Source organism: Chiloscyllium plagiosum, chromosome 6 (genome assembly GCF_004010195.1).
Source record: "Chiloscyllium plagiosum isolate BGI_BamShark_2017 chromosome 6, ASM401019v2, whole genome shotgun sequence".
NCBI classification, from domain to species: Eukaryota; Metazoa; Chordata; class Chondrichthyes; order Orectolobiformes; family Hemiscylliidae; genus Chiloscyllium; species Chiloscyllium plagiosum.
Genome location: NC_057715.1, coordinates 16,690,442 through 16,710,802, shown reverse-complemented (window position 1 = coordinate 16,710,802; position 20,361 = coordinate 16,690,442). Strand labels below are relative to the sequence as shown.

The window sequence follows — 20,361 nt, the reverse complement described above, 5'->3', positions numbered from 1 at the left end:
TAACTTCATACACTATGGTTAGGGACACGGTTAGACACAGACCTGCAGTAATTTTTTTTCTGATGCAACGATTAGAAGCACAGTGCAGCAGGATTCGTCTGGGAGGACCCCTGTCAGTTTTTGTATCACATGAAAAAAACACTGCTGCAGGTCAGACGTGTTGGTTGGCTAACAGGCTGGGGTACAAGCCTGTTTAACCAGAGGTTTGCCCAGTTTGAGGCAAAGTAAATAAGCATAATAATCACCCATTGTTACACAGTGCAGCAGAGCTCCTGTGCTGAAGGGTTAAGTACTGCAAAGGGCCAAAGTTTGTTCACTGCAGAACCCAAATTAAATTCACACTCCTGAGAAAGATTCCTTCAGGAACTGAGGGGCGTTCACAAATTAAAACTAAAAAATACTTCAGATTGCCTCATGGCTTATGCATCAGCTGATCTAGTTCCTCCAGAGGCTAAAGGATCTTCTTTAATTTTACAAAAGTAATACTAATTATTGGACCTGTATGTTTTGATTTTGTAAAGTGTCAAATTTTTTTTTTTAAATGTTCTAAAATTGGTTTGCTATCCTGTGGTTAATTCCATTTTGATTTTTTTTTAAAAGGGCAATGATTAAAATATATTTGACATAATGATAACTTTTCTGGTCTCGTATCTACTGCTGCCAGCGGTTTATTGTTGTCTCTTTTTGAAGTAAGACTACGTCACAGCATCGGCATTACTTGCAAATGTGAATACTGGAAATTCTTTTTAACTGTACAGTGACACAAGATGATCATCTGAATAAAATTAATGGTGCTTACAAAGTGAAATGTTTTTGATGTGTTTTACTTTAAGGTTTACTAGACATAGGGGCTTCTGTAAAACCAAGCTGAAGAACAGTCCAAAACAAATCTATATCTACAAATCAAACATGTAATCTGGATCTCGAGTTACATGTGGCTCCAATAGGACTGGAAGTCATGGAGCGTTCAAAGTGCAAATAGCACTGCTGAACACCCAATCTTTGTCACTTTATACTGTAAATAATATTGAACAGGTGTTCCTGCATGGCACTAAACAAAATCAGGCACTTTAAACATCATTATTATCTTGTGACTATCCATTTGCTGCTAACAGCCCAATTTCTCAAGCTTTTCTAGAGTGAACAGGTCATTTGAATCAGGATTGGATGCGTGTTCCCTTGCAGACATAAAACAATCACTTCTCCCAGGAGACACAAAACCATGGACACATCTGCCCTCCCAGGTGGGCATAAAGATTCCACATCAGGGTGGAGCAGGGGTTTCTCCCCGTGTCCTTGGACAACACTTATACCTCAACAAACTAAAAGCAGATTTTTGTGTCTTTATCGGATTGATGTTTTGCAAATTTGCTTTTAGTAAATTAGCTGCCATATTTCCTTGATTACAATATTGATCTCATTTAGAAAAGATACTTGATTGACTGTAAAGTACTTTGGTTTGTCTTGAGTTCATTGATGGTGCTTTATAATTGCCGGTACTGTCTTCAAGTTTGAAACATGCTGGATTGAATTTTTCACAGCAGTCTATAATTTTATTTCATGTTTCAGCTAAAACATTGATCATGTTTATCAATGAAAATTCGCTAAGATTTACTAACTCTGTTTAGCTGTTGTAGATTTCCTGCCTCTCATAAAGTATGAAAGTTGTTTTCTTAAATGGATAAATGTGCTTTATCATTTTACAACATTTGCATTAAACCTTTAATTGTTCAAATTATGGTATATTCATAAGGTTATTAGTCATTACAGCAATGATACAATGCTGTCATTTTTAAAAATGACCTAATTTTATATTTGAATGAGTGCAAGGAATATTGTTTGCAATTGATTTTGCTAATATAATTTTCAGTGTATGCAAACAGTCATTTGGTAGCATAGAATTGTAGTATTTTTGAAAAGAGACATCATCTTGCATTCTTCAGGACAAACACAAGTTTACAATGATCATGGCAATTTATATAGGAGAAAAAGTGCTTTTTTTGGCAAGATTATTCTGATTTGTCAAGGCATTGCTATGGTAAGGTAGAGTTAGAGAAACCTTTTGATATTTTGGGGGTGGGGATGGGGTTCGGGTGATGAAAGAGGTGATGAAGTCCAAAGCAACAGGGCAAAGTCTTAAAATTTCCAGCCATATTGTGTAGGAGTGAGGCCAGGAAGCACTTGCACAATCAAAGGGAAGTGGAAATCTGGAACTGTTCCTGCCACACCGCAAAAAATTGCTTTTGAAGATGTCTCACTTAAATGTGAAAATGAAGATGAATCGATTTTAGTTACGGATGTTAAGGATAATAGAATCAATGCAGGTGGAGTCATGGTACAAATTACCCATGACCTAGAACAAGCACAAGGGGTTGAATGGACTACTTTTTAAAATATTCTCCTATTGAAAAGCATTCACTGTTAGTCTAGGAAAATTGGATGAATCAGGACTATAGACTGAGAAGGCTGACGCCGGAAGTAAGCAAGCTCTATTGGTAGAGCCTGAGAGTTGAATTCATTAAAATTATGAAATTATTTCATAGACTAATGAAAAGAGATAATCTCAGATATGAAGGAGACCAAAGCTAAGGTCATAAAAATACGAAACCATTAGTGCATCCTTTAAGAAATTGAAGAAAAACTCTTTATCCTGAGAATTGTTAGAATGTGGAACTCTTTACTACATGGATCCGTAGGATGAGTAGCACAAATGCATTTAAGAGGAAGATCCATAAACACAACGAAGAAAGAGTTAGATGGAAAATGCAGTGGTAGCCAATGTGAAACATAAACACTGACTGAGAGCTGTTGGAATGAATGGCCTATTTCTGCCTGTAAAATTCTTCCTAATGTCTTTAGCGCATTATATATCCCAATTTAGTCAAGACTTGTAGGAATTCTAATTTAATTTGTCTGCTCCTAATCTTCACTTTGTGTCCACACATTCCAACAGTGGCCACATACCAATTCCATGCACAACAGATAAAATGGCAATATAGCTCCAAACTATAACTGTAAAATTTTATAATGTGCATTTGAAAGTTTACATGGAATACTATTATAATCTTTATACAGTTCACATTCAAATAAGAACCTTTAATTGGTGTACAGTTGGTATTGTGACAAAAGAGACTAATGAAATTTAAAGTGCACAGTTTAAAATGTACCAAAAATTAACTCCATCTTTCACTGTCACACAGTGTATACAAGTCTGCCTACATCTGTCCCTGACCTCAACTGTACTCGTGTTATTTATTGCATTCCCCAAACCTATTGACTTAGTGTTAGATGTAATTGTTTTACAGGACACTTGTACTATATCCTATTAAGTATTTGCTTGTCAGATGTCTTAATGGGGTCCATGAATTAGTAAATGTATCACTGTTGTTGAGTTGTAACCTAATTCAGACTTGAAACCTCCTCAGTATTTTGTAATTTATAATCTTTTGATATGAAGAGCATATGTAACTGGATTATGCACAATGTGAGTAATAAAATAAGATGTATTAGGTGAAGTGTAAATGCATTATGATTACATATTCCAGTTCTAAATCTCCAAAAGAAACATGAAACCTAAATAACCCTATGGACTTAATAAAACCTACTTTCTATGTTTTTGCATAATATTTTCATTCATCTCAACAGGACACGCAGACAACATTTGTTTTATTCTGTTAATTCATGCCTAGGGCTTCCCCAACCAATGTCTTCATTGTTTCAAGGTCCTTTATTACAATCTTTGACAACATCATCTTCACAACAGAGAGAATTTTCCCAATTAAATAAATCGTTTCATTTAAATTAAAACCGACTGGAGTAATTTATTGATCTTTGGGGACAAGGGGGAAATGCATCAAATGTTGCCTGTCTAGCACTCATTAGCTTAATAAAGCATAGAGGAGGAGCGGCTATAGGGAGTGCTTGATGAATCCCAGGACCCTTTGGCTTTTTGCAAGGTTTATCTTTAGCAAAAGCCTGTAATGTTTTAATTTACAGTTGCTTATCTTCTGAAATGTAAATTTTCATGGCTCAAATAATTCATCGTTTGAGTAATCCAGATTAAGATGTTGTCAGATGCATTTCAGTCTCTACATTATTTAGTGGATCCCAGTCAGGAAGATTGAAGCAAATTTTCTCTGGATCTTTTGTGTAAAGGCAAAGAATATTATTCATAGGAGAAAGTTTTTAGCTAATAACTGGTTAAGTTTTCCTTCACAAGAAAACTATTACAATTGTAATGTTTTCAGAGAGTTCATCCAAATCTCATTCGCCCATGTCCTATTCACTTGCATCGTATACAATTCATTCATCATCCCCTGTGCATACTGACCTACGTTGGCTCCTGGGTCTCACAACGCCTTGAATTTAAAATTCCTGTTCTTGTGCTTACATTGCTCCAGGATCTTGTATGTCTCTATTTCTGTAATCTCCTGCAGTTTTACAAGCTTCTGCAATCTCAATGGTCCTTTCATTTTGAACTGCTGCCCATCTCTAATCTTTGGAACTCTCTCATTTTGCACCTCTCCAGTTTTAAGATATTCCGTAAGGTGTACCTGGCCTAAAGTCTCTGGTGGTTTTATCTCATAATGCTTCTGTGTACCATCAAATCCCTACACTGCAGAAGGAGGCCATTCGGCCCACGAGTCTGCATCAACCATCCAAAGAGCATCCCACCCAGATCGTATCCCCACACCCCACATTCACCATAGCTCATCCACTTAGCCTACACATTCTGAACATTACGGACAATTTCAGCACAGACAATCCACTTAATCTGTATAAATTGGGACTGTGGGAGAAAACCAGAGCAACGGGAGGAAACTCACTCAGAAAATGGGTGAAGTGCAAACTCCATACAGACACCCAAGGCTGGAATCGAACCTGGGTCCAATTGGTACTAGTCAACAGCGCTAACCACTGAGCCACCATACTGCCCAAACAGATCAAACTCATCCCTAGGTGGGCTCCAACCACCAATCTTCCAATTAATAGCCGAGCGCGCTAATCAATGGCATCCTGGAGATGAAGCACATTTATACGGATGTGGATTCCAAAGAAGAGTCTTTTGACTTGAAACATTAACTCAGTTTCTGTCTGCACAGATGCTACCAGACCTGCTGACTTTCTCTGGCATATTTTGTTTTTATTTCAGGTGCCAGATTTGATTCACTATTACTTCAATTCTCTTCCAAGTCCTGTTCACAAGCTATTTGATCAAGACCTGCATTGTAAATTTGTCTTTCAAATCCACTATCTGATGCTACAGTAGACGTGCTTCAATTGACACTGGGCTCCATGAATTAGGCAAACACACGCTTGTTCACTCTTGAATTGGCACCTGTTGAAGAGATGTGGCCATTGAATTAGGCTTGTAGTATCTATTCACTAGACCCCTTCGCCCCACTACCCAGAAGTAAGCTGTGAACACTTAGTCTGTGAGAAAACACATGGATAAGAATTGCGGCTGATTGCAATCAGTAACTATGGCAAAAGACAGCAAGAAAGGATAAAATTACAAAAAGTAGATAGGCTGAGTATTAAGTGTCTGTCGTAGAAGATAAAATGTCATAGAATTGGGAAAAGGCAGGAAAATGAAGTTGAACATTGTCAGACTAACCTTGATTTCAATGAGCAGTGAAGCATACTCGATAGCTCGAACAGCCTACTTCTGCGTCTGTGTCGTCTGGTCTTACTATAGTGTTCTAATATTTAAATAATTGAATGGACTCCAATAAAACACAAACAATAAAACTGAGATGCAGATTGTTGTATCTCTTGTGGCCATATGTAATTTTTGCAACATTTTGGGTTTTGTAATTATATCATCATTTAGTTTTTGTCGAGTCTTACAGCTTTGAGTGAAGTCAGCCTGCACCGGACCCCTACAAAATGATATTAAATTATTCCCAGTCTTGCCTGCTCTTTCCCCACCGCCCTGCAAGTTTCCTGGACTGATTTTTTTTGTCTTGGTGTACTAATTTGCTTTTCCATGACTCATGATTAGGCTGGTGTCAATACGTGTTGCAAATAGAACAGAAGGGCATGACAGGAACCATTTCACTAGGAAGCAGAACTCTGGAGAAATGTGAACAAAGTCCGATGTCTGAGTGGGGAAATGAACAGCTGTGCAGGTTGCTGAAACAAATAGAATCAGGTGGAGGTCATGAAATTCCCTCAAACTGCCTTCACCATTCATTTTGGTCATAGCTGGTCTTTATCTCAAATCCACCTTGCCTCTCTTTCATAATGCCGGATACACTTGCATCACAAAAAAAAGTAAATCTATGATGAGTTGGCTGAGCTCAAATGGAGTTCAATAGGAGGTGCAACAAATAGTTCAAACATCCCAGAGTGCTAGAGAGGAAGGAAGGGTTCAGAAGAAGGGTCACTGGACCCAAAGCATTAACTCTGATTTCTCTCCACAGATGCTGCCAGACCTGTTCCATTTTTTCCAGCAATTTCTGAATCTGTTTTTGTTTCTGATTTCCAACATGTGCAGTCAGACTCATAACGTCATAGACGTTTGCAGCATGGAAACAGACCCTTCGGTGCAACTTGTCCATGCTGAACAGATAGCCCAAACCAATCTAATCCCACCTGCCAGCACCCGGCCCATATCCCTCAAACCCTTCCTATTCATATACCCATCCAGATGCCTTTTGAATGTTGCAATTGTACCAGCCTCCACCACATCCTCTGGTAGCTCATTCCATATGTGTACCACCCTCTACATGAAAAAGGTGCCCTTGAGGTCTCTTTTATATCTTTCCCCTCTCACCCAAAACCTATGCCCTCTAGTTCTGGATTTCCCTATCCCAGGGAAGAGATTTTGTCTATTTATCCTATCCATGCCTCTCATGCCCCTCAAACACCTTATTCACTATCCTATCTTGTAGAAGAACGCCTCTACAATGTATTCGCTAAAAACGGATACCTGCGCAATTTCATCAACAGATGCCCAAGGGAAAGACAACGGAACGAGGACTTGTCGCAACCCAAAGGACTAGCCACACTACCATACATCAAGAGCATTTCCGAATTGACAGCGAGACTACTGCGACCACTAGGACTCATAACAGCACACAAACCAACAGCCACTCTCAGACAACAACTCACCAGAATGAAGGACCCGATGCACAGCATGAGCAAAACCAATATAGTGTACAAAATCCCATGCAAGGACTGCACAAAACACTACATAGGACAAACAGGAAGACAGCTAACGATCCGCATCCATGAACACCAACTAGCCACGAAACGACACGACCAGCTATCTGGAACTGACAACCAGAAGCGGCAGAGACAAACCACTATAAATGCCGGAGGAAACATCACAGAAGCGCTTCACAGGAGGCTACCAAGCACTGAGGATGTCACCTAGACAGGGGACGAAACATCTGCAACACAAATTACATCCAAGTCATTTATATAAATGATGAAAGTAGAGGACCCAGCACTGATCCTTGTGGCACTCCACTGTTCACAGGCCTCCAGGCTGAAAAACAACCCTCCACCATTACCCTCTGTCTTCTACCTTTGAGCCAGATCTGTATCCAAATGGCTAGTTCTCCTTGTATTCCATGACATCTAACCTTGCTAAGCAGTCTCCCATGGGGAACTTTGTCAAAAGCCTTACTGAAGTCCATAGAGATCACATCTACTGCTCTGCCCTCATCAATCCTCTTTGTTACTTCTTTAAAAAACTCAATCAAGTTTGTGAGACATGATTTCCCACGCATAAAGCCATGTTGACTATCCCTAATCAGTCTTTGCCTTTCCAAATATATGTACCTCCTGTCCCTCAGGATTCCCTCCAACAACTTGCCCACCATCAATGTCAGGCTCACTCATCTATAGTTCCCTGCCTTGTCCTTACCACTCCTCTTAAGCAGTGGTACCACATTAGCCAATCTCCAGTCTTCCGGTACCTCACCTGTGACTATTGCTGATACAAATATCTCAACAAGAGGCCCAGCAAACACTTCTGTAGCTTCTCACAAGTTCTAGAGTACACCTGATGAGGTCCTGGAGATTTATCCATGTTTATGTGTTTCAAGACCTCCAGCACTTCCTCCTCTGTATTATGGGCATTTTTCAAGATATCACCACCTAGTTCCCTGCATTCTATATCTTCCATGTTCTTTTCCACAGTAAACACTGATGCAAAATACTCGTTTAGTATCTCCCCCATCTCCTGTGACTCCACACAAAGACCACCTTGCTGATCTTTGAGGGGCCCAATTCTCTCCCTAGTTATCCTTTTGTCCTTAATGTATTTGTAAAAACCCTTTGGATTCTCCTTAACTCTATTTGCCAAAGCTTCTCATGTCCCCTTTTTGCCATCCTGTTTTCCCTCAAGTATACACCTATTGCCTTTATACTCTTCTAAGGATTTGTTCGATCTATCTTGTCTATACCTGACATACGCTTCCTTCTTTTTCTTAACCAAACCCTCAATTTCTTTAAGCCATCCAGCATTCCCTATACCTACCAGCCTTCCCTTTCACCCTAACAGCAATGTACCATCTCTGGAGTCTTGTTATCTCATTTCTGAAGGCCTCCAATTTTCCACCCGTCCTTTTACCTGTGAACATCTGCTCTCAATCAGCTTTAGAACGTTATTGCCTGATATCGTCAAAATTAGCCTTCCTCCAATTTAGAACTTCAATTTTTAGATCTGGTCTATCCTTTTCCATCACTATTTTAAATCTAATGGAATTATGGTCACTGGCCCCAAAGTACTCCCCACTGACACCTCAGTCACCTGCCCTGTCTTATTTCCCAAGAGTAAGTCAAGTTTTGCACCTTCTCTGGTAGGTACATCCACATACTGAATCAGAAAATTTTCTTGTACACCCTTCACAAATTCATCTCCATCTAAACCCTTAACACTATGGCAATCCTGATCTATGTTTAGAAAGATAAAATCCCCTACCATAACCATCCTGTTATTCTTACAGATAACTGAGATTTCCTTACAAATTTGTTTCTCAATTTCCCACTGACTATCAGGAGGTCTATAATACAATCCCAATCAGGTGATCATCCCTTTCTTATTTCTCAGTTGAACCCAAATAACTTCCCTGGATGTATTTCCAGGAATATCCTCCCTCAGTACAGCTGTAATGCTATCCCTTATCAAAAACACCACTCCCCCTCCTCTCTTGCCTCCCTTTCTGCCCTTTCTGTAGCATTTGTATCCTGGAACATTAAGATGCCAGTCCTGTCCATCCCTGAGCCATGTTTCTGTAATTGCTATGATGTCCCAGTCTCACGTTCCTAACCATGCCCTGAGTTCATTGCCTTCCCTGTTAGGCCTCTTTCATTGAAATAAATGCAGTTTAATTTATCAGTACTACCTTGTTCTCTGCTATATCCCTGCCTGCCCTGACTGTTTGACTCACTTCTGTTCTCAACTGTACAAGTCTCAGATTGATCTCTTTCCTCACTATCTCACTGGGTTGCTCCCACCCCCACCTTACTAGTTTAAATCCTCCTGAGCAGCTCTAGGAAATCTCCCTGCCAGTAAATTCGATCTCTTCCAATTTAGGTGCAATCCGTCCTTCGTGTGCAGGTCACTTCTAACCCAGAAGAGATTCCAGTAATCCAAAAATGTGAATCCTTCTCCCATACACCAGCAGTTCTTTCAGCTTTTTGTGTGAAGAAAGAATGGTTAATGTTCTCATTCCTATGGTTAATGGTCTAAACCACAGCTCAATGGGTGGTATTGTTACCTCTGAATCACAAGATTGTGAATTCAAATATTGTGCCAGGATCCAATCACAAAATCTAGGCTGCCGTATCAATGCAATGATTGGGGGTATTGTGTTTGGATGAGACATTAAACTGTGACCCTATTTGACCTTTCAGGTGAATTTGAAACATTCAGAACACTCTTTTGTAAAAGAGCAGAAATGTTTTGGCTAATACTTATATCCCAACCAGTAATTGAAATTGATTATTTGATCATCGTCACATTGTTTGTGAGAGTTTGCTGTGTGCAAATATATTGTTGTTTCCAACAATAAAACAATGGATACATTTCAAAAGTATTTATTTTACTGTAAGCAATAGGCGTGCCCTGAAATCATGAAAGATATTTTCTAATTGCAAGTTATTTTCTTAATTTAGCTACTTATATTACAACTTGGGATTTTGGGGCAGGGAATAGCAGATGTGAAATAAATAAGAAGTCTGAAAAATAATAAGTGTAAGGTGAATCAGCTCCAAGATGGGAGATGGACTTGATGTTAGATAATATTAGAAGGAAAGGATCTTCTTTTAAACACAAGTTTTTTTTAGTATGTTTGCTCTTGCTCTCCTATATCTAGTAATTTGGAAGCAGGTAATGCAATGTAGGAAAATGGAATGTTTCATGTGGTGCATGTAGTAAAATACTGCTGTGAAATTCCCAATTTTCTTAACTCCAACATTGGTGGCCATGCCTTCATCTCTCTGGGCCTTAAGTTCTGGAATTCCATCCCTAACTTTTCCATCTCTTACTCTTTCTCTCTCTGTCTCTCTCTCTTTTCAGTTACTCCTTCAAACCTACCTCTTTCCTTGCATCTCTTTGTGTAGATCTGTGAAACATATTGTTTCATAAAACTACAATGTAGTGCCTTCTGATTGTTTACGATTTAAAAGGTATTATATATATACAAGTTGTTGTGAAGAAGTATTAGTTATTACACTGGTATTGATAATGTGAAATAAATGCTATATAATAAATATTTAAATAATATATGGTATCCATTCTGTTCCAAGAATCATGCTGATTTGATTTGTGACTAATATGGTAAAAATGATTGTACAAGCCATAATGTAATGCAGCTGCCCTAATGTATACATATTTTTATTTATAGCCATATATCCATAATTTGTGCAATTGTCTTTAAAAGTTGAAGTGGTCTGTGATGTACACAAAGTAGAGATAGTTATTAATGCAGGTCAATCTGATTAACAATAGCTGCCTGATATCAACAGTCATAAATGACAGGAAGATGCTTTACATCCTCTGACAATGTATAATTTGCAGGATGATTGTTTATCAAAAATATAGACTGGGTATCTTTGACAGGTTCCAACTTGCTGAATATTTATAGAAAGAGCCTTGTAATGAAAGTTCTATGCTACAATCTGTTTTCAAATATTCACTTCCACACTCCAACTGTAATCTGTATGCCTGCTACGGAATGAAAAATCTTTTTATTTAAAATAAAAACCTCTCTTCAGCTTTCAGTTTTGCTGTTTTATCACTCTCTCCTCCTTCAGCAACTGCAAAGTCTGAATGCCATTTTTTGACGAAGAGATAAGTCTTGATAGATTAAATAAGGAGATGCCGTTTCTACTGGCAGGAGGGTTGGTAACCAGAGGACAGATTTAAGGTAATTGGCAAAAAAAACCAGAGGGGAGATGAGGAGATTTTCTTTCAGCAGCAAGTTGTTGTGATCTGGAATACACTGCCTGAAAGGATGCTGGAAGCAGATTCAATAGTAACTTTCAAAAGGGAATTAGATCTAGGCTTAAAGGGGAAACATTTTCAGGGATATGGAGAGAGATCAGGAGAGTGGAACTAATTGGATAGCTCTTTCAAAGAACTGACATTGATTTGATGGGCCGAATATGGTCTTCCTGTGCTGTGTGATTCTGTGATTGTAGATGGATGTTTTAAGTGCAGCCTGTTAACTGGTTCAGTACAGTGACCAAAGGTGACTGCCAATGTATCACCAATGTGAAATGCTTTCTGCTTCACACTATGAAAACCTGCAATATCACAATAGTTCAGGATAACAACCTAGATCGGCCATCTTGAGACAGACAATAAATGGGATCTTTCAGCATTAATCGCATCACATGAGCACAGAGCTTCTAATTAATAACAAGAACATATCATCAAACATTGCTCTCAGAGGAAATTCACAGACAGTCAACAAGTCTGGAGTTTTAGCGTGGATGCTGATTTAGAAATTTCATGTGCTATTTGCTATTATTCTCTGAGAAAAGAAGGCATTCAGGGAAAAACACTAAAAATCAAAAATGGGAAGCATTAATCAGTAGTCAGAGCCTACCCTAACTAACTGAAGCAATAGGCGATGATAATGAAGATTAGTTTTCACAACATCAGGAAAAACACTAAAAATCAAAAATGGGAAGCATTTATCAGTAGTCAGAGCCTACCCTAACTAACTGAAGCAATAGGCGATGATAGTGAAGATTAGTTTTGACAACATCAGGTTGACACAGTGTAGGTTGTAAATCCCAGTAGGGAACAAAATGCTGGTTTACAAAGAACATCTGTGGCCCATTGGACCTCCTGAACACTTTGACCTAGAACTTGCTCGAGTTGTGATGTTTCATCAGATTTTATTATCCTCAGCATTTTAGATCACTGTATGTTGCTGGAGATGAAAAATTGTGGGGACAATTGGTTGATGTTCCCTTAATTTTCCCTGTATTATGTATGGGTCTGTTTGTTGTGTCTGGACCACATCAGTGCACTTAGCAGGAATATTGCAATATGGGCCTCTGGAATCTTCTGAATTCTTTACCGTAGACAGATGTAGGGGTTGGGTCATTAGGTCTATTCAAGGTTGAAATAGACAGATTTTAATCAGGAATGGAATAGAGGGTTACGTGAAAAAGGCAAGAAAATTGGGCTGAGGATTACCAGATCAGTCATGATTTCATTGAATGACAGAGCAGACTTGATTGGTCAAATCCCTATCTTTATTTTACTTGTCTTATGGTATCATGTTTTCATGGATTCAAACTACACAAAGGTGCGTCTTCCTCAGAATGTCCTTTCTTTCAGTAAAATCAACATGATATTCTGATGGCTCAGTTGAGACCAGGAATATACTGTATGGGACCAAATGTGCATCATGGTCCTATCTCCTGATTGCAACAGGTTGGAGGCTGAGGAGTAACTGCTATCTCTCTATTCTTCAGACTTATAGTCATAGAGTCATAGAGTCATACAGCACAAAAACAGACCCTTCAATTCAAATGGTCCATGCCAAAAATAATCCCAAGCTAAACTAGTCACACCTGCTTACTCCTGGCCCATATCCCTCAATTTTTTTCCTATTCATGTACTTACCTAAATATCATCTAAGTGTTGTAATTGTACTAGAATTAATGATTGGAGAAGGTGCAAATGATATTGAAATCTTTGGGTTTAGTGCAGTAACCAGACTCCTGAATATTCCACTAAACTAACAATCCGCAAGAATCTATTGCTGTTTGTGAAACAGCTTTGTGGCAAGTCAATTTTTGTTGTAATCCTTCCATGCTGACCTCACAAAGGATTGTAATAGCCTTCTGTCAGTCACCTGATCATCACTGAGTTGGCTGTTGGCCAACAAGTAAACGACTCCCTCTTCATTGGGTGATTTTGTTCAAGGGAAGAACACATATTCATTTTTCAATCAATACCCCAGCATGTGTAACATTTTACAAGTAATGCAAAATTGTCAATACTCCAAATTGATTTACATCAGGTATATTGTCTGAAATATCCCATTTATGGGGCAAATATAATTATGGACATCTCAAAGTGAAAGGTTTCTCTTTTATTTGAACATGTGGTTAGAGGAACACGATTATCTCCAATTCTCTCCCCATTGAGACCTTTGAATCTTACTTTTGGAATGACTCCTTGAACTCCTTCTTTAGATACAACTCACACCTTTGCATTAATTGATAACCTTGATTGTGATGTAATTCAATTTATACAGCAACCTGTATTTACGTATTCTATAAGGTAATATAAAACAACAAATAGCAAATGGGTAGAATGGTAAGAGGGGTCAAGATTAGAATAGTGCTGGAAAAGCACAGCAGGTCAGGCAGCATCCGAGGAGCAGGAAAATCGGGCAAAAGCCATTCATTAAGAATGATAAAAGGGGTAAAAACAATGACTGCAGATGCTGGAAACCAGATTCGGAGATTAGAGTGGTGCTGGAAAAGCACAGCAGCTCAGGCAGCATCCGAGGAGCAGGAAAATCGACGTTTCGGGCAAAAGCCCTTCATCAGGATGGGGTGTCTAGAATGAATAGAGAGAGGCAGGGGTGGGGGAATTGGTTCTAGAGTTTAGGGCCCAATCAACTGAAGGCCAGGATATCACGGCTGTGGAATGAGTGAAACGGGAATGAACAGGAGGCCAGAACTCGAGAGATCCCAGAGTTACCGGCTGAAGGAGATGGCATAGAAACAGGAGTGTGCAGAGGCCATGGAGGGATTGGCATTTTAGAACGCTTATTGCGGGTTTTGCCATTTTTGTACCTGCCAGAGTTCGATTGACACATGACAAACGATTGAAAAAGGACGCAGTCTGTCTTGGGGCGAGTAAACTGGGCAGCAACATCGGAATTTGGCCTGCTTTTGAAATGGTGTGGAAATTGGGCAATGAATTTTAAACTATGCAGTTTAATCGGTTTGACTGTATTCAATGTTGGGGGGGGGGGGTGAAAAAAAAAGTGTTCTTTGTTGGTTTTAATGTGTCGGAAAGTTTCAGATCCTGTAATAAGGAGGGGCGCTGGGGCGGGGGAGCTACTGGCTGGACCAGATGCCTAAACGTCTTATTATCCCTCGAGAGAAGTGTAAATTTGTCTGTACTGTTCCTGCATCTTCTTGAAGAGACAAAAGTATTGAGTGCCATAGTGAAGGGTTCGAGCTGTTTTCAGTTCCCTTTTTTTAACCCTTCTTTCTTTCCTGCCTGTGTTAGAAAGGCAATTAATGAAACAAAACGGATTATAAGATTAGCTGTGGGACTTTGTGCATATTAATGACCCTGAAGTGCAAATAATGCATTTGTAATTGTAGTTCTTATGCACCAGAATGGAGCACACAGCTTTGTACCAAGGGGACCTCCTGCCGGGGATTTTACAGCGGAACTCGGGAGAGAAGTGGGGGGAAAAAAGCAATTACCAGTTCTCCAGATTTAAATCTTTAAACCTCTGTCAATTGTTGTAGCTCCGCCTGCCAAGAAAGGAGGGAAATTAAAGAGGAATGACCTATAGATTGGGTGGGGGGGGGGGGGGTGAGTTTGAATCTCGCACACACAAGGTTATGAGCCCGAAGATTATATTTATTTCAATAATGCCATCGTTCTTGTGGAGGGAACGGGGATTGGTTTGAATTGCTGATCTGGCGCTTTTCTTTAATTAATTCTACCGTAGGAAATTGGGAACCGAACGAATTTCAGGCGTCTAAATCCTACTTTCCAACCCTGTCAAGTGTTTATGAAGGAATACTTGAAATGATCCATGTCATTAAAACAAATTAGGTGTTAGCTTGACCATGGCAGGGTCAGAACGATTGATCTATTCCCTGATCTAGTAAAGTTCAGAATTTTATGTAACAATTTTGCTTAAAAAAAAAGCAAAAGCAGCGCTTAAATTTCTGTTCGGGGGAAATCCAGGCATGCACTTCTTCATCAACTGGGATTAGAAAATAGCAGGTGCAGGAAATATTGAAGCTGGGAGCTTTCGTTTTGACGTTGTTAGACTGTTAGGAAAATGAGAAGTGTATAGGGAAGAGGAACTATTGTTAGAAAGTTCTCTGGGAAGCAATTTGTGAAATCGAAATTTCCAGTTACTGTCAAACTGATTTCTGCTAAAATGACAGTAGGATAGAATTAGCGCTGAACGAGGTTGACTATAACCGTCTGATTTCACTCAGTTATCGAAATTTATTAGCACTGGGGAAAAGGCTGCTCTTTGATAGATTACCTCACTGGGATGTTCTAAACCCTCAACATTTTTGTGCAAGTTGACTCCAATATTCAAATGCAGTTTTATTCATAAAATAACCCGAATTTGCCGTTGCATCGGGTTGGGTTAGGATCGTTAATATTTATCCGGGAATATTTAAACTTCACAAAAGTCGCTGAAGACTAGCAAGGTGTACTTAAGAACGGCTGTGCTTGTCATAAAGAATTATTTCACAAAATTTTCAAGGGGGGAAAAGATGTCGCTCCTTGGCACTCTTTCAAACTTCATTTCTTCTTGAACACCAGGAATATAATCCTTTCAACAAGCATTTCGGATAGAATTGTCTCATAATCAACCTCAATATTACCATTATAGGGTACCCGTTCCCTTTTGTATTAAAAGACAAGCATTACCCGGTGAGTTGCCTAAAACAGTCAGATTTATACTGCCTGAAAGAAGTTTCCTATTTTCGATTTTTTAAAAAAATGATTTGAAATCAAATTTGAACGCACAACTGACTATAGAGAGGTTAATTCAGCGCACCCTGTCCTGTTTGAAACATCAAATTAGAGTTCAGACCATCATCTCCGTAAACCCCCAAAAAACTAACTAAAATATGTTTGAAAATCCGCGCTCTCTAATATGAGGCAACCAGTAGAAACGAAACATTAACTTTGCAGCTCGGAATAATTTGCTAAGTTAACGGGAATCCTGTTTCGTTATTCGTTATGTTGTCTTTTTTTATTATTTTTGCATCACTCCATTAACGCTCCAGGCTGAAAAATAGCTATTTGAAATAAAGTGGAAAATATTTATCCGATAAATCGTCCGAATTCGTAAAACTGAGAGGGTGGAAATTTTCAACCGTGCGCTGATCAGCCCGTTACAAATAAAAACTCTGATCTATTGTCTACATTTCAAATAATTACGCTTTAAAACATCTGAACGGATTTTGAGGTCCCTCATCCGACAATGTCTTGATTATAATCGTGTGAAAAAGAATCGAAAGCGGAAACCAGCAAATGTCTCACTGTCAATTTCACTTGTATCTAAAGACTTGGGAGTTTTTTTTCACTGGATTTTGCAAATTATTTTCCGCTCGTTCCGAGGAGAGAAATTAAGTGAAAAGCGTTGAGATTTTAGCAGGACTGGGTTTTTCTTGACTTTAGACAGCCCAACCCTTTTCGATGCTGCTGGAGTTGAGTTTAGGAGGTGGGGAGTGGGTGGGTTGGGGGGGGGTGGGGGTGGGGGCGAGTGTAGTGGTTAGAGAGAAGGTGGTGAGAGATGGCTGGGGGTGTTGGAGACCGATGGATTTGACTGGTGCAAAAAATGTGTTGAAAAGCCGAACACATCAGGAGCTAGGGGTCTTTTTTTTGAACAGGAAGGATAAAGCCGATGTGGCAGAGGTATTCCAGCCTCACGTTTTTTTGTTAGCAGAGTCGTGTTCTTTCCGCTGTAGTGAGCACATATAACAGAGCAAACATGAGTGGTTTGTATTGCAGTCAAAATAAATGAAAGAGACAAGTCTTCAAAGACTTAGCCCAAAATCACCATAATCTACAGACTAGTAACAAGCAAACGGAAAGATTCCAACTTTTGCGTCGAGTCTAAATGGTTAACAGTTACGAATTATGTAGAACTTGCAACAATCGTCCGTTCCTCTCCTTAGAAACGGCGCCGTTTGTTTTTATATAAGAAACATCTTCCCTAGTTGTGAGATCTCGCGCCCTTTGCTTTCTTTGCCAAAGCCGGTCTGAAGCGATAAAACTGTGCGGCAGCAAACTGATAAAAAAAAACAGGAGCCGGCGTTAAACCAAAGAAATAAAAGGTACACAACAATCGCCCCCAAAGAAATGTGACATCGCCTGTTAACTTTTAGCCCAAAACTAGTGCAACTTTCTCAACTCAATGTCAATTCCACTGTCGCTAAAGGAAGATGTCGCTGTCTATTTTACTGAAAGATAATCCTCTTTATCTAGGAGCTAGTTATTAAGTTTGAAGTGTGTGGATGGGAGTACCGTGGTCCGACTCTGTTCTGGCCCGGGTTAATGGTTCTGACTCCTTTTTTTCTCCTTTCTGTGTTTAATAGTGACAGATCAAAGGCTTTACTGTCTCCCAATGGACCCCACTAAGGCCGCTCTATCCTTTGTCTGCTGTTGCTAGGATGCGGGTCTACAAGGGAAAAGTGTCACGGCATGTTAATCAGACGCGTTACAGTGTGACAATTGTCTCTCCAACTTTTTTTTTCAATTTTCTGCGATATTTCCAAAACCCATGCACCTGCGACTGCTGTGTGTGAGCTCAGGCAACTTCTTTTTTAAAAAAAACTAACATTGTCTTGTCTCCAGTCCCAAAAAGATAGAGACGAAAATAAAATATAAACAATCTAAATGAAAACACAGACACACACACATACACACACATACAGACCCTCCCACACACAGACCCTCCCACACACACACGCTCACACACACACGCACATACACACACTACACACACACACACTCATACACACATTCTCACACACACACAGAGTAAACCAAAACCACTGTTTCTCAAAACGTTTCACGAGTTCCTCTCAACTGAAATATTGATTATTATTAACATTTAAAAGCCGGGGTTACTGATATTCAGAAAAGGGTGTAAACGAAAATTTTCTGAAAATACAACTGTTCTTCATTTGACAAATTCACAAAAGAAAATCCTTTCTGATTGATATAGAAAAGCGAATAGTTACAAAGGTATGGGGTATTGTAAACCTCAGACATTTTTTAAACGTAACCGATCGTTTAATTCAATCTAAATGTGTTTGAGATTGTCGTGAACAGTGGTCTCCACATCAATGTTACTGCACAACGAACGAAAACTTTCAGAATTGCTATCAGTTGGACTTCATTGATTAAAGTAAACCCCTCGGATCTACACAGCCGCTCACGGTTTTACATGTACAACTGACACACATGTCTGTACTATACAGTGGGTCACAGAGGCGTACAGCGCAGAAACAGACCCTTCGGTCCAACATGTCCATGCCGTACAGATATCCTAAACTAATCTAGTTACATTTGCCAGCGTTTGGCCAATCTCCCTCTCAACCCTTCCTAGTCAGATACCTTAAAAATCTTATAATTTTTCCAGCTTCCACTACTTCCTCTGCAACTTATCCACATTATCAATTTTGAAGATTTATTATCAAAATCAAACCCGCGTTATTACAGCAATACTGAGAATCTGTCTCCTGTAGTTTAACCTCAGTTCTTATTCTGTGTTGACAGGAAACTTCGCTGCCCTCCACAAACCACATGGAGCAAAATTTGAGTAATTTTTTTTTAAATCGCTGAGAATTATTGTTTATAAATGCGCGGTTCCGTCATTTAATTGGTTCACTTTAACTGTAATTCACATACTACAGGGACAGAAAAAAACATTGCCAGGAGTAAGAACGCAAGTTGAAGTTTGATTCGGTGATCAAGTGAAACTGGCAACTGTAACAGAATAGAGCTACCTGCTTTCTATTTATCTGCGTCGTCTCTTTCAAGTTGGATGAGTCACTATTGTGTTGTGTCCCCTTTTGTTTATGGCGGAAGTGTTTCAGATAACTGCGCTCATTGAATTATACGATTAGAATGATACTGTAAATTAGACTGCTATGCTGCCTTTCTCTCCTGACGATTAGACCATTAATGAAAGAAATTCCGAAACACGTATATTTTACGTCCGGTTTCACAAGTAAAACATAATGGGTTGTCAAAATGAATTTTTCGATCGTTAGAAATTCAAAACCGACACAGGTGAACTGTTTTGTTTAAAATGACATTATCTCCTTTCCAGTCCTATTATAAAGCATTTTCTTGAAAGATTCTCTGTTTTGTTTCAGAATAGAAATTGGAATTAGCCCTAAAAGTGGGGAATTTCTGAAAATTAAAATCAAGATTAACTCTTTTTTTGAGACATTGCCTGTGGAAAATTAATTCATGCAAATTATTTTTCTATGTGCTGCATAACATTGAGCCTCAGGAAGAGATAACGGCAGATTCCGGGCAAAACTTACTTTGTTTCAAATTCAAAGAATTTCAGTCCTTCTGCCTGTGTTCTTGTTTGCAAACTGTTTTCACAAGGGGACGATAACGCATATGTTTTTATCGTTATCCTCCTCTGAGGTTGCTTGTGTGTTCTGTTCATATTTTTAGAGAAGTCTGGGGAGATACTGCTCCAGTTTTTGTTGGAATCACGAATCTTCCAATTAGTTCTTGCTCTGTTTTATATAACCTTATGGATACTGCCCTGTAAAAAGTAGAGGTGTACATTGCTTATCTGCAATATGCAAAAGATGTCAAACATTTCACAGTTAATCATGACAGCTTTGCCGATGTTTGAAATTTAGATAAAATTGACTTTCAATTAATAGTGTTGCTTCGTACATTAAAATATCCGTTCAAGCTTAAACGGGAATGTTATTTTGAGAAGAAATGTTGGCTGAGCTAATTTTGTGTTTAGCCTGAGTTTATAGTTAGTGTTGATGGTTCAGAGTTTGGTATGTTCCTATGATGATGTTGCCGTGTTTGATGTGTTTTGTGTAGTGATGTTTCAGTGTTTGGAGTGTGCTTGTGTTGACATTCTGTGTTTGGAGTGTGCTTGTATTGATGGT

At 39.1% G+C, this 20,361-nt stretch overlaps 1 long non-coding RNA gene across 1 annotated transcript in view; it reads right to left on the bottom strand.

Annotated features, from left to right (window-relative positions):
• The window catches only part of LOC122550497, a 53,057-nt gene that overhangs the window by 3,240 nt on the left and 29,456 nt on the right, over positions 1–20,361 (bottom strand). The window contains exon 2 of the long non-coding RNA XR_006311864.1: positions 19,765–19,997. This is a non-coding gene — a long non-coding RNA (uncharacterized LOC122550497). The remainder of the gene's footprint in view (positions 1–19,764; positions 19,998–20,361) is intronic.